Source organism: Tachypleus tridentatus, chromosome 10 (assembly GCF_004210375.1).
Source record: "Tachypleus tridentatus isolate NWPU-2018 chromosome 10, ASM421037v1, whole genome shotgun sequence".
Taxonomy (NCBI): Eukaryota; Metazoa; Arthropoda; class Merostomata; order Xiphosura; family Limulidae; genus Tachypleus; species Tachypleus tridentatus.
In genome coordinates, this window is record NC_134834.1 from 85,727,811 (window position 1) to 85,743,735 (window position 15,925).

A 15,925-nucleotide genomic window follows, 5' to 3' on the forward strand; every position below is an offset into this window, starting at 1 on the left:
GAGATAAGTTAAAAAAGAAAGTACATCAATTTCCTGATGATATTTATTTAAAGATTAGATTTAAGTGTTTAAGGAATTATGTTGTTAGCTTGACCCGTAAGACTAAATGGACTTATTATCATAACCTGTTTAAGAATGCTAAAACTATTAAACAGAATTGGAATATTGTTAACTCTATTATTGATGTTAAAAAAAAAATAAGAAATTTTGTAATTTTGGTACTACTGATTTATCTGATTTGAATTATTTTTTTGTTAATGTTGCTAAATCTACTTGCTCCAATCCTAAATTTTGTTCTCAGGGCATGCCTCCTGCTCCTTCTTCTTCTTGTTACCTATATCCTGTTACTGTATCTGAAACTATGAATAATATTTTCTCCTTATCAAATTCAGCTTCTAATGGTGTAGATGGTGTTTCGGTTAAGATTTTGAAAGCTAATGCTAATCTTTTGCACCAATTTTGACTTTTTTTAATTAATTTATCTTTTACTCAAGGGAAGTTTCCTAATGCTTTAAAGTTATCATTGGTCATTCCTATTTATAAATCTGGTAATATTTCTGATTTTACGAATTATAGACCTATTTCCTTATTAATACATTTCTCTAAACTATTTGAAAAATCTATGAAGATTAGAATTTTATCATTTCTTGATAGACATTCAGTTTTGTCTCCTTCTCAATTTGGCTTTCGGCCTGGGCTTGGAACGGAGGTTGCTGTTGCTAAACTTGTGGGAAGTATTACAGAAGCTTTGGATTCTGATCTTCATCCAATTGCTGTTTTTCTTGACTTAGCCAAAGCTTTTGATTCTGTTAATCATAAAATATTGTTAAATAAATTATCTTATTATGGTTTTAGAGGCATTGTTTTTGATTGGTTTTTTTACTTTCACAATAGAAAGCAATCAGTTTGTATCCATAATAATTATAGTGATTGGCTTACAATTAATGTTGGAGTACCACAAGGTTCTGTTCTGGGCCCTTTATTATTTCTCATTTATATAAATGATATTCTTTACCAACAGTTTTTGGAGATATCCAAGCCTATGCCGATGATATTGCTGTTGTTTATAGTAAGCCAAATCTAATTAATGAAGCCATTATTTCTAGTGATCTTAATAAAATTAAAATTGGCTTTTCTGTAATGACTTATCCTTAAATATATCTAAATCTTTTCTTCTTCAGTTTAACCTTTATGGTGTCATTCCAGCTTTTCCTTCTATTTTTTATCATTCTAGTGATTGTTATACTTACCCTAATTGTAAGTGTCCCAAATTGACTCAAGTTTCCTCTGTTAAATATTTAGGAATTATTTTAGATCGAAAATTAAATTGGCAATTTCATATTAATTCTTTAGTTAATAAATTAAAATATAGTTCTATGCTAATTTTGAACTTAGTCATTGTGCTCCTTATCATATTTTGTTAAGTGTATATTATGCTCTCTTTCAATCTTTCTTACAATATTGTATTTCAATTTGGGGTGGCACATATAAGACTTTTTTAATTCCTATTCACAAGTTGCAAAAAACTGTTTTCTCTCTTATTTTTACTCATAGGCTTGATACCGATTTCAGTAAATTTAACTCCCCTCTTTCATATGATAAACTTTATTTATATTTTTAGCTTTATCTACATTGCATGTTTCTTTTAATAGGCCTTTTAAAGTCACTTCATATTTTACACGACTTCAATCTTTTTTTCCAATTAATGTACCCACACCACGTAAAACAGTTACACTTCATCAATATCTTTATTTGGCACCTCGTATTCATAATTTTATTCCTTATAGTATAAGATCTTCTATTAATCGTGTTAATCAAAAGAAATACTTAAAACAATGGATCTTAAATACTGATGATAATATTCTGGGAACTTTATATTGATTTTGTAAGTTTTGATTTTACATTATTATGTGTTTAACCATCACAGGACGAGTTAACTCTTTGTTGATGGTTTTATATTGATATTTGATTTTTTGTGTCTAATTTATTGCTTAATAAATTTATTATTATTATTATTATTATAATCAAGTAATCTATGACAAATAGCCTGACACATGCGCCGTTACCATAGCAACCATACAACTGTTTTCGCTTTCTTCCAACAGTTGTAATGTGGCAAAGTGCTGCCATCTGTGAGCGATTATATCTAATAGATCTTTCCAGTTTGCGAGAATACTTTGGGATGTAATTTATTTGAGCTATTGTTTAAAATAAATTTATGCACCAGTTCTAAGAGTTTTCATCCTAATACTATTTTGATGTGCAAGATAGCTTCAAAATAAAAACGTTTAGAACACTTAGAATTAATCATAGTGGACCTGAACTGTCGATAAAATATTCAGTTCCACATCATATAAAAAAAGACTGATTATTGTCTGTTTGTAAAATCTTTGTATATAAGTTTGGTTTGATTTTGAATTTCAAGCAAAGCTACACGAGGGTTATCTGCGCTAGCCGTTTCTAACTTTGCAGAGTAAGTCTAGAGGGAATGTAGCTAGTTACCACCACCCACCGCCAACTCTTCGGCTACTTTTTTATCAATGAATAGTTGGATTGACCGTAACATTTAACGCCACCACGGCTGAAATAGTGAGCATGTTTTTGTGTGACGGGGATTCGAACCCGCGACCCTCAGATTACGAGTCCAGTGACTTAACCACCTGGCCATGCCGGACCGTATAAGAAGGAAAGGTTCTGGTGCTGTGACCACAAGATACCTCATTGTGAAGCTTTCTGTTTCATTCTGGCATGTATATTTCTCTGTATTCTTACTCTTATATAACTTTTAAAATGCTTCCTTCTAACGAAGATAATATTTTCATAACTAAAACAATTTATTATCTAAAAATTAGTCAGTCTCTAAAGAAAAATGTTTGTTTGTAAGAAATGTTGTGACAAACAGAAATTACCTCCTGAATACAAATTTTTCACAATGTTCAAAGATCCTCCACTTTAATCTTGTTATAACCAATGACTCAATAAAAGAGAGTCATTGAGGTCTGGCTTAACCAGAATGGTTTTTGTTGTTCATGCTATTCCATGAAGATTGACCTCAGTGCATGCAAATAACAAAAGACATGGTCATCCTGATACCGTAGTACTGAGTGTGATTGAGAATGAGACGCAGTCTGTATTGGACTTTGTCAGCCAGAGTATTCAAATATCAATTTTGTCAGAATCATCTGAGAATGGTGAAAATAGACTGGAGGTGTCATTAGTGTATGATGTTTATCGACAACAGCAATCTTGCTTTTAAGTGTGATGGTGTACATTAAATGTCGAATCGTGAAGAAGTGGTGAGCCTCTCTGAGCTGGGAGGTATGCTTCTGGAGTGGCTATTAATAGCAAATGAGCTTGGTTTTGCAAAGAACCAATGAATAAGCTGCTGATAGTAACTTCGGTCTTCCTCCCTGTGTCAGGGATCAACTACTAATATAATGTTATATAGTCCGAGCATGTTTACCATAATGAACCCATGACATAAAAGACATCTCAGTCAGGTAATGGTCGATAATTCACGTGGAAAAGTTCTGGCTATGGTGATTGGTTCCCATGAGTGATACAAAATAAATTTTATTCAAAGCATTCAAAGGCGAACCAAAGAAATAGTTGAACGAATTCCTAAAGCATTTCATGCAAGTAACTATTTGTAATCGCTGAACTCTAGAACAGGCTACACAAAGCTTATCTTAAATCTATGTGGTCTGGCCATAAACTCCATTAAACAAAGCCTCAACTTTGAAACTATGAGAAAGATATTGCAAAGATTCTGTACAAGCCCAGTCTAGTAAACATCAAGCAATTTATCAAATATAACTCGATGCTCAGGAAAGGGAGTATCCAACATAGAAATTTACTACTTATGCAGATAATCTGTGCTACGTAATGATTTTGACAGATTGCAAAGATATACTTTTAGGCAAGTTTAATACATAGCTACTCAGTAAGATTATAAGACACTACAAGGCAGTGACAGATCTAGTACATAAAAATGCAGATTTTCTAACAAGTAAGTAACATTGAACACTTGCAATGACTATCCTACACAGGTGCCTTCAACATTATAGCCCTGAGTTAACCAAAGGATTAAAAAGCCACATGAACACTTCAGAGCTTCAATGCAACCATACTGATACCTAATGAAAAGGCAAGGATACTAAGATCATCACATGCTTTATATGTCAGTTTATATTGATGATGTCTCTATACAAATGCCATCTTGGAAGGGATGAGCAAAGTATTTGTTTTGGATCACTTCTGAGTGAACTTCTCATACCTTTCTAAGCATCATAGTGGAAAAGGTTATTGGTTTCAACTGAGCTATCAGTAGGCCATGGAAATAGACTTCCTGATTTTTACAGGAGGTACTAGAACCCTGATACCTTTCACAAAATTAGAAGGCGCAACAGAAGAGAGAATACGTTGAAAAGTTAAACTCTTTTAGACTTCTGAATGTTATTTAACTTTAGTGTTAAAATTTGTAGTATTTAGTTAAATAACACAAAAAAAAAACTAGATATAAAAAGATTGGTAAATAAAAGTAAAACGGTTAAAGTTTTAACTTAAGAGTTTAGTAGTGTAATTTTTTTACAACGTTAAAATAGGCTTAGTGCGTGTAACTATTCTTTAGGCTTCACAATAGTTCAACTTACTGGTAAATTGTAAAACAAGTTACATACATTGGTTTTATTAAATAAATATATTGTAAAATTAGTTGATTGTCTCTTCCTGTTTCAATGATTAATTTGTTTACCTTAACTTATATCAATTAGTTTAAATTCAGCCTATAGTTATAGGTAGGTTATAATACAAATCAGACTTAATAATAACTGTTAACGATAGGCCATTAGTATTAAAGTATTTATTTCAGGCTATAAGTATAAATACAATTGTGTAAGGTGTAATGAGTGGGTTTTATTAGTGAACTCGGGACTGGTATGTACTTTTAAGGAACCTAATAATGAAGATATTCAATTTGTATGTAGAGTTTGAGAAGATGTTGGAGGTTATTAAAATAGAGGCAACAGAAAAAGAGAAGTGTAGACTGTGGGAAATGACAACAGGATTTAAAGGAGAGCTTAAGCTTTTAATGCAAGAAATACATCAGCTAACAATGACTTTCAGGAAGTTAGAAAGAGTACTATTAGGGCTAAAAATTGTTAATTTAATTGTTATGATCTGATTCTACTGATCAACACATTTCAGCCCTTGGCTTTTGCAGACGAGGAACTGTTAGAGGGAAGAAAAACAAAAGGGTCAGAGAAGGCTATTATAGTTATAGGTGATTTCTTGATAAGGCATGTGGGTAGTATAGTTTGAAATTTAAAGAAAAAGACCAAAACTTAATTTTGTCAGAGATGTTACCCATGGGGATGAAGTTATAAGCAGGTCACTAAGACTAAAAGTTAGGTTTAGGTTACTAGGTAAGCAGCTTGGCTGTTTGGACTTGAGGATCAGTTCAGTGGATTGATAAAGCCTTTTGGAATGGATGGTTTGTGCTTAAATAAGATAGGCATTGATTAGTTTGCTGGAGCTATTAACTCAGCTGTAAGGGAAGTTCTAAACTAGGACTAGACAGTGGTTAGGGCCATGATAAACTAAATGTAAAAAGGAATAACACATAGAGAAAAGTTTATAACAGAAAATGAGTATGGAAGTAGTTATAAGAATAGGTTTAAGTGCTGCTATTGAAATACTAGAAGTATAAAAAATAAAATAAATTACTTTAGAGCACTGTTAGGAATGGAGGGTTTTGAAGTAATGGGAATTACTGAAACATGACTTCAGGAAAATGATTTTGATGACAGAAATTGATTTTAAACATAGGGTTGTAGGTTATTTAATATGAATAGCATATTAAAGAGAGGAGTGGCTTAATATGTAAAATGTGAGTGACATTCCATTGAAGTTGAGGAAATCAGAGATAATAGCAAGAATACTGAATCAATTTGGGTTTCTGTTAATGGATAAAGAGGGAAAATGATTTTTATTGGGAATTTGTTACATACCTCCAAAGTGATGAAATTTGTAAGAAACTTTACTCTCAGATTGAGATTTTGTCTGTCAATGAAGTGATAATTATGGGTGGTTTTAATTTCAGCCATATGGACTGGGAAATGGTAAAGTCAAACCATGATGGAGAAAGATTTTTGGAAACTGTTTTAAATGGCTTTCTTCATCAATTAGTCAATAAACCTAAATAGAAACAGTGCTAATTACCGATTTATTATTAACTTCAAATATAGAAATGATGGAGAAGGTGGAAATTGGGGATCACCTGGGTGCAAGTAATCATTGCTCTGTTAAGTTCAATGTTCTGTGGCAAAAATAGATAATGAATAATGATATTTTGGTTATAAATTTTAGAAAAGCAAACTTTGAAGGGATAAGGCAAGAATTATCTGCTGTGAATTAGGAAGCTTAGTTATTTGGAGACAGTGATCAGATGTAGAAAAATTTTAAAGCATTCAAGGTAAACCCATTTCTTACATGAATAAAATAGTAGATGCAAGTAAAAGACCAGGTTGGCTCATAAAAAGTATAAGAGAGCAAAACTAAGAAAAGTGTAATGGATTTAAGAAATTTAAGTTGACTGGCATGACAGGAGGTTCAGAAAATTATAGAAGACGAAGAAAGTTAGTGAAAGAGAAAATTAGGAAATAAAAAAGAATGTATCAGAAAAGTTTAGCTGGATATGGTAAATATTTATTTAAATATGTTAAGAGTAAGCAAAATGTTTGAGGTAGGACTCTTAAGGAATGATGAAGGAAGACTTGTTTGGTGATTATGAGGTTGCTGGATTATTAAATTTTGCTTTTTCTGTGGTTTTTCTAGATTTAATCAATATTCCACATCTTGAACAGTTGATAAATGGAAATGAAATCAAATAAGATGACTGCATTAATTCTTAGCTGTTTATGAAAAAATGAGAAGTTTAAAATAAGTCTCCTTGACCAAATAGTATTTTCCCAAGGTTTTGAAGGAGGTTAAAGATTGGATATTAGAGCCACATATTACTGACTTTTGTCAATCCTTCAATAGTGGGAAGGTACCAGAGGATTAGAAGCTAGCTAATGTAACTCTTCTTTTTCAAGGGGGGTGATAAAAATTGTTGCAGTAATTATAGATCCATTAGTCTTACATCAACTGTGGGAAAATTATTGGAAAATCTGATAGATGATGCTTTGCAATGCTATTTGACAAAGTTTAGAATTTTATTGGAGAGTCAACATAATTTCACTAAGAGAAAACCTTACTTTGCAAATATTCTTTGAAAAGGTTTTTGGTTATGTAGATGAGGGTAAGGGTGTAGATTTGGTGCATTTAGATTTTAGAAATCATTTGACAAGGTGCTACATAAAAGGCTTCTGTAACAATTATCCCTGTAGGTGTGGGGGTTGAGTTAGAAAATTGGATAGAAGAGTGGCTGGATGAAAGAAAGCAGAGAGTTGTTACAAAGGGAATTCAGTCAGATTGGATTAATGTCACAAGTGGGGTACCCCAGGGCTCGATCTTTTTACATTTACTCCTTTTGATTTATATCAGTGATATAAATGAAAGAAGAAGCAATACATTACTTAAATTTACAGAAGATGTTAAGGTCTTGGGTGTTGCTAACTGTGAAGATGATGCTGTTTATTTACAAAAGGATTTAGTGAGAGGGCAAATAAATGGCATATGGGTTTTAATTATAATAAATATAAGATAATGCATGTGGTTTAACATAATTTAAATTATCAGTAAAATTTTAATTGCAATAACTTTAACAGTGTTATAAAATAAAGGGATATCAGTGTAATAATTGACCAGTCTCTAAAGCTATCCAAGCAATGTGCTGTTGCTATTGGTAGGGCAAATGTGTTTGTAGGTTGTATCTACATATTGAATACAAGTGTAAGAGGACAATCTTATATTTCTAACAGGGTGGTTGGCTTTTGAATATTTGATAAATATATACGAATAACAAGACTTTGGTGTAAGATTTTTTAAAATTTATTTAATAACAGTTTTATTTAGAGCATGGAACAACCGAGGTGGATACAAAAGTCCCATGTTGTCTAAAAATGTTATGTTATATTTTGTATCAGACATTGAGTGGAATACTTCTAGAGCCATTTAAGACAAACTTTATTCTGGCAAATGGAGGTAAGGTATGTGTGAAAGTAAAAGTGAATCTGAGACAGATTTTAGGAGGCACTGTTAATGGAATGAATACAGTTGTCATTGATGTTGGTTCTAATAGTGCCATCCTTTAGATGGGTGTACTTTCGGCTTTTCTGTCAGTTTTGCCTGTGCAACCAATATTTAATGTTGCATATAACAAAATCATAAACAACATAATACATGAGTGAATGTGGACAAGGAAGTCAGATTATATCATGCACATATGTGATGCTCCAGAGTTTACAAAGGATAAAGATGAGTACATCAGTGGAGTGTGACATGCTTATTAAATCTGTATAAAGTAAACTGTTTCTTCTCTAGGAAGCAAATAACATTAGCTTTCATAGTTATATGTCCAAGGAGGAATGTAATCCTGGTACAGTATTGAAATTATGGGTAATAAGTTATCCAGAAAGAGAAGAGAAGTGGAGCTAGCTGAAATCAACATTAGTACGGGGTTGTATCCGTTACACCACATCTGAAATGAAACATATAGTTACTAATCATATTAGAATGCTATTTGAAGTTTCAATGTTGTGTTGACACTATGGTGATTGGTTATTCAGTTTCTTCTTAAAACTGTCAGCATGGTGAGTAAATATAATTTAAGTTAGTAGAAATGTTAAAATTGCATTGGTTGTGTCATTGCTGATGGTGACATAGTTACCAACACATCTAAGATCACTATTTGATGCCTGTGTAAACAAACTATGGTAATGACAGTAGCCAATTGAGGTTTTGACTGAATATGCAAATATATTTGTAGCACCCAGGACTGAGTAAGTCAAAACAGTAATTCAACATCACAAAACATAGGTGATTCTTGTCTGACTAAACAACTACTACATCAGGAATGTAGCCAGTGGTGTGGTACAATGAATGCTAATGGACAGGATCATACAGCCCTCAGAGAGAGTCTGATCATTATCATTAGAGTTTGTCAGAAAGATTGATTGATAATACTGATTGATATTTTGACACAGTTCAAGATTGATGCATTTGTAGACCATTAGATAACCTGGGTTAAAGTACTTGAAGAAATTCACATGGATCAGGGTGCTTATTTCAAAAGCTAATGATTTGTAGAATTATGCATGGATTTTTCTCTACATTAAAATATTTTTTATTAGTGAGTTTTTGGCCTTCTTACCGGAGCGCTCATGGTTGAAGGCTCTAATAAGAGGGCTATAAGCTCGCATGTATTTTGACGTGTAAATTGCAAATATTAATTTACCTGCGTTATGTATTTTAAAAAACCAATAGATTTTCTTTTAAGTATCACCACGTGTTTCTTTTTATTGCAGATTGATATATCATATCTTGAAAACCCAATTAATATTCCTAACTTATGTAAACTTTGGCTGAATTACCTCAGTGATTTTTTATTTTGTAATAGGTAAAAATAGAAACGAGATGAGTTTGACAGCTGATAGATGGCACCACATTATGGAAGTAAATATATAAGGATATTGACGTTTATAGGTATAGATATCTAAAAGTTGTCTGTTTTTTAGTGTGTTAATTACCATTCAAAAAGAAGTGAAGTCGGTCTGTGCTAGTCACCACTAATTTAGAATTGATAGGCTAGAGGAAAGACAAGTCAACACCATTCCTTTATCAACAAATAATGGTATTGATCATCACATTATAACGTCCCCATGTTTGAGAGAATGAAAATCTTCGGTGATGTAATTCCAAGCTTCGAGTCTAACGCCCTAATCACTAGGCCATGACAGTTCTGTTTATATTATTTGTCGTTATTCGAAGGTCATTTATTCAAAAGCCGCTGTTTTTGTTGTTTGTTTTTTTCAACAGGAAGCAAAATATTAAAGCAAGTTAGTAAACACGTAGAATACTCTAAAGAATAATGTATTAGAAAACAGGCATTTTAACTTAAAACTATCACATACCTGTGGGAATAGGAAGTATGTTGCATTGGTTTTAAATTATGAGAAAAGTTTCACATGGAACAAGGCAGAATTTTCGTTAGTATTCAAATAAAACCTTTTTGTTGTAAAGACATTCAGATAGGGATGAAGCTTTCGAAACAAGCAAACTACTGCATTAATAACAACAGATATAATATTAGATTCACATTATATATCATAAAATGAAAGTAAAAAACTAAATTAAAACAGAACATGTTTCAGAGAAGTTAGAAGACGAAATATATACATGGTAAGTTAATATATCGTGTCGAAAGATTTCAAGAAACATTTTTATAAAGTCAGGTGACGGGGAGCGAGCCAGTTCAATCTTATATAAAATAAAGTTAATACAAAAGAATCACCAAGAATAACATCTTATAAAATATGAACATCTATAGTAAAATATGATGTGTGAAAAAAGTAAAATTTTGAAATTTATAGTAATTGTTAGTTTATTTTTCAATTTCGCGCAAAGTTCCACCAGGACTATCTGCGCTAGCCATCCCAATTTAACAATGTAACGCTAGAGGGAAGGCAGCTAGTCATCACTACCCATCGCCAACTCTTGGGCTACTCTTCTACCAACGGCTGAAAGGGCGAGCATGTTTGGTGTGTCGGGGATTCGAAAGGGCACTAGACTCGTAATCTAAGGGTTGCGGGTTCGAATTGCCGTCACACCAAACATGCTTGCCCTTTCAGTCATGGGGCGTTATAATGTTACGATCAATTCTACTATTCGTTGGTAAAAGAGTAGCCGAAGAATTGGCAGTGGGTGGTGATGACTAGCTGCCTTCCCTCTAGTCTTGCACTGCTAAATTAGGAACGGCTAGCGTAGATAACCCTCGCGTAGCTTTGCGCGAAATTCAAAATAAAACAAAACATAGATTAACATATAGTACGAATCTCATGAATAGAGGCTAAGTTTGGTAAAACTTGAATAGAAAAAACATTCTAGTATTAAGTGTTTATAATGAAATACATCTGAAAAATATGTGTACTCTGAAAATAAACTTGTATGAATAATATGGTAGTCTCAGGTGTACTTTGTTTAAAAGTGATCATATGGGTTCTGTAGGATTATGAAATACATTTGAACTATCTCACTTTTACCGGGTTTAAAAGAATAAAATAGACTGGAAGCAATATGTGACAAAATGAAACAATCCTTATTCGAGTCAAAACTAATTAAAAGAGTGTATTTAGGAAAGACTGTTTTTACTGGAAAGAGCTCTAAGTACATCTCTGGAAGTCGATGTTAAGAATCGGTGTCTCCTGAGAATTGTGTGAGACTAAAAAATCTAGCACTATATGTATACAAAAATATAATGATAGTCTTCTCACAACGAGTGGGATACACATGTAATTCTTAGTCATTCTTACTGAAAAATATAGGTTATCGTGCCCTCAGGTAGGCTATCTGTCATGCCAGTGGAAAATAATGGTGATTACTTTTGCCTAATATTTAAAATTTCACAGAAACGTTTAGCCGAAAAAGGCGTATGTGATACATTGTGATAACTGCTCAGAACAATAAGTAAGTAGTATGAAAGAAACTTAGCTACTTCCTTGACTGATGTTCTATAACAAAAATACATATATTTGTAAAATGAAAATTCTGGAGAATTCTATATTAGAAAAGAAGATATTAAATGCATTTTATACATTCTACGAAAGATTAACACATCATATCTGGTTCAGTTTAAAAGTAACAATCATTTTGGGCTAGTAAAATAGACCATAAGTGTAGTGGTTGATGTACAATACTTGTATTAAATTTTATACAATATGCAGACATTATAATATTAATAAATCAAAGCATTTCATTACACAAATTAAAAGTCAAACTTTACACAAAAACAATATTTCAAAAATTACTACAAATGAAAAATGATTTGCTTCTATTGAATACTCGTCCTGAGTAGTTCGAACCAGAAAGTATCATAAAAATGACTTCACAGTATTACAACGTATTCCAGTATTAAAAACAACACGTTATTTGTGTTATTGCATCACGAAAAGTTTTGTGTTTATAACATACAATAATCAATTGTATAACAGTTTACCCAAGTCTTTGATCAGGGATCGCGGTTGTTTTGTTGTGAAATAAAACAACGTTTTTGTATATAAACATATGATTTACTTGTTTATTAATTTACCTATTTTTATTCTAATAAATAAATATTATTATGTATCATATTTTTAACTAAGCTCCCAATGGAAATAAGAGGGTCTGCGCTTTTAATATAATTAAATGGTGGTCAAACAACAAGGTAAATAAATGTAAACCCATTCTAGCATCAAAAACTTCGTACATAATTACATAAACTAGACTAATTATTTAGATAATAATATAGATTTCAACAATGGCAATAGCAAAAGAAAAGAATAAAACAGCACATTAGTTTACCAGAACAAAAAGGGAAGCATGTTTTACGCCATTCTTTTTAATGTGTTATTGTGTCTCAGTTTAGTAACCGTAATTGCGATAAGTCGCTTTACGATTTTTAAATTTAAAAGCAGGCTTTTATTCTATTATTAAAGTTGGAATGGGAACAAAATTTTGTCAAATAGTTTGTGAAACCTGACAGAGAGGAGACATTTAAAAGTTTAACAGAATCAGCCATTTATGAAAAAAGGTTAAAGCCTTGTTTGAAGTGGACTGTAAATTGGATTTACGCCATGTTTCAACTCATTATGATCTAGCAATAAAGTATGAGCATTTTTCTGTTAACAGAAAGCACAATAAGTTGGATTGGGAATTAAAGGAGCTCTGTTTTTCAATAAAGTGAAACCTCAGTTAAACTATAAGGCTGATGGAGCTTTTCTAGAATTTTGAAATGCATTTTTAAAGAACTTTACTCCCGTGCAGTTTTGACCTAGAACACATCAGTTTTATGATGCTAGTCAGGATTTCCTGGCCTATTGTACATGGCACTTGTGAGATGGCCAGTTATGTCCGAGTACTAGGTTTCAACGCACTTGTTCTGTTACGGGTTCCTTAATTGTCAATTGACCAACTATAGATTAACTGGGGTCTGAAGATAATTTCTTCAGAAAGTTATGTCAGGTCTTAAGAAAGACCAGTTTTAAAATATTGTTACCACCAATCATTATGATTTGTTTCAAGCGCTGTCTTGTCTTAATTTACAGCTACAGTTTCAACTAATTCATTTTCTCTTTAGTAAACTAATTCAGCTGTAAAAATCGAAGTCGTTTAACATAGTTTTATTTTAATCGTTAACTCCATTGCATCCCATTTTCTTTATAATCACACAAACACTGTGGTTCATCAAATTCTCGAAAATGCTCTAATTCTTTAATCTGAATACCACCTATTGATTGGAGGGAATGGTGATAATATAATAAAATCATTTGCAAATTTAATTGAAAACTTATTTGACAATATTCTCAATTTATATATATTTGAATGATGTACTCTTAACATTAATTTTTTTTTGAATACATACAAATAAAGTTACATTTTTATTACTTAGTGTTACCTGTACTAAAAACAAGTCGTAAGTCATCCTATCACTCTATGATAATTTAATATAATAAGACTTCAGAAGAAAAAAACAAAATGTCGCCCCCAAATGAAAGAACAAGATAAGTCTACAACAAATTTTAATTCTACTAATGAAATTAGTTACACACTAACTGAAGAACTGGTTATTCCATAACAACTGCTAAACTGTTCCGATCGAAGACATTTAATATTATATATAGGATCAGATACTGTGTCGACTTTGCCACGTATAAATTTCAAAACGATATTTGCTGAGGTCAACCACTTAGTTGCATATATTAACTAAAATGTTTTGTCCTGAGATCATACAATATTTAACACACATTATTCGTAAAACAAATTCTAAAAACTGTGAATCTAAAATTTACATTTCTACAACAAAACTAAATTTCCTACATTCGAGCCCTCAGGGTTAGATGTAAAGGTTGGTTTGTTTGAATTTTGCGCAAAGTTACACGAGAGATATCTGCCCTAACCTTCGGTAATGTTGCAATGTGTTATTACCACCCACTAGGGCTATTCGTTAGTAAAAGAGTCATACTATAAAGATCCTCAGCTGAAAGGGTGAGAATGTTTGTGGAATGGAAATTTAAACTCCCAACTCTAACCACTTGGCCATGCCGGGTCCTGGTGCAAAGAAAGTATATTGGTGTGTAAATACAGATATTCTTCATATTAAGCCTTTTTGTTTGTTTGTTTGTTTGGAATTTCGCACAAAGCTACTCGAGGGCTATCTGTGCTAGCCGTCCCTAATTTAGCAGTGTAAGACTAGAGGGAAGGCAGCTAGGCATCACCACCCACCGCCAACTCTTGGGCTACTCTTTTACCAACGCATAGTGGGATTGACCGTGACTTATAACGCCCCCACGCCTGGGAGGGCGAGCATGTTTAGCGCGACGCGGGTGCGAACCCGCGACCCTCAGATTACGAGTCGCGCGCCTTACGCGCTTGGCCATGCCGGGCCACATATTAAGCCACTTTCCACACTGAAGTTATTGAAAGATCTATTTGATGATAATTCCAATAATCACTTAGTCAGATTGATTAATACTTAGAATTATATATACATATACGAGTGGGTGCGCGTGCAGATTTATCTTTCTCTGTTAGTTACTGTATGAATATATTTCAGCAGTTTATAGATTTATTTCTTTTTTGTTAATTTATACCCTGATTTAGATGTTACGCCCCCAAAATTAACATGTAATAGCTGCCAGTTTTGTATTTGCAATTAGTTTGTATTTTCTTATAGCAAAGCCATATTGGGTTATCTGCTGGGACAACGGTAAGTCTATGGATTTACAACACTAAAATCAGCGGTTCGATTTCCCTCGGTGGACGTAGAACTTCAAAGTGTACTAATAACTTGACATTTCATGACGTGAATATTTCTTACGCTAAACTATTGTTTATTCTATGAAGCTATAAAAAATGTTAAAATTTTAACTCGAACTTCAAAGTTCTGGTTTTTAGAATTATAATTAGTCTGAGTTTTCTAAGTTTATTAAATCTGAACAGGCAAACGTGTGCAAATAAACGTTGACAACAGGACGATTTCTAATGAGAGAAGAAAAATTAACACATTTCAACTACTAATTAACAACAACAAACAAAAGGATTTTTTTTTTCGTATGTCATTGTTGCCCCCTATGAGGAGTTTTAAACAATTTTTTATTATTATTTAAGAATTAAATATGAAGGGAATACTTTTTAAAGGATTCAGCAACTACATATAATGATAGCTTTATTAATATAATTTTATATATATAATTTTTTCAACGCAAAAGTTTTTTGAATAAGTTAGTCGAGATTGTGTATGAAATAATCACTGAAACGTGCGGACGATCGATTGGGAAGTAACTAATTATTAATGCTTTCTGTTCTTAGCCATAGCTTTTAAAATTATTACGAAAGTCTGCGAATCAAGGCCTTTTATTTTTCTAAATTTTTGCTTTTGTTTAATTTGTAAATGGAACTGTGTTGGAGAAAAACAATTCATAATTAGAAATTACAGGCACGAATAAAGGACCTTGTCTAGCGTGTACAAATTGTAGCAGACAACGAGTAAGACGATGGCGTCAGCAAGAAAAGCCAGACTGAATGACGTTGAGACAGGTTGTGAAGGATCTTTCTCATTGAGCTCTTTCTAGATATATTTGTTTGTAAATATGTAACAAATAAGGGCCTGTTGTATAATTCTAAATTTCTAGTTTGCAGTAATTTACAGCCAACATAGTGACTATGGATTATGCTTAGCCTTACTGCTTATTGCCCCGTTCACGATTATATAATAGATTGAATAGTATAG

General features: G+C 32.4%; 1 pseudogene across 1 annotated transcript in view; it reads left to right on the plus strand.

Moving 5' to 3' along the window:
• Window positions 1-15,419: 15,419 nt before the first annotated feature.
• Window positions 15,420-15,925, plus strand: part of LOC143229782 (uncharacterized) — a 74,068-nt pseudogene continuing 73,562 nt past the window's right edge. The window contains exon 1 of the transcript XR_013016073.1: window positions 15,420-15,732. The product of XR_013016073.1 is annotated as an uncharacterized LOC143229782 (transcript). The remainder of the gene's footprint in view (window positions 15,733-15,925) is intronic.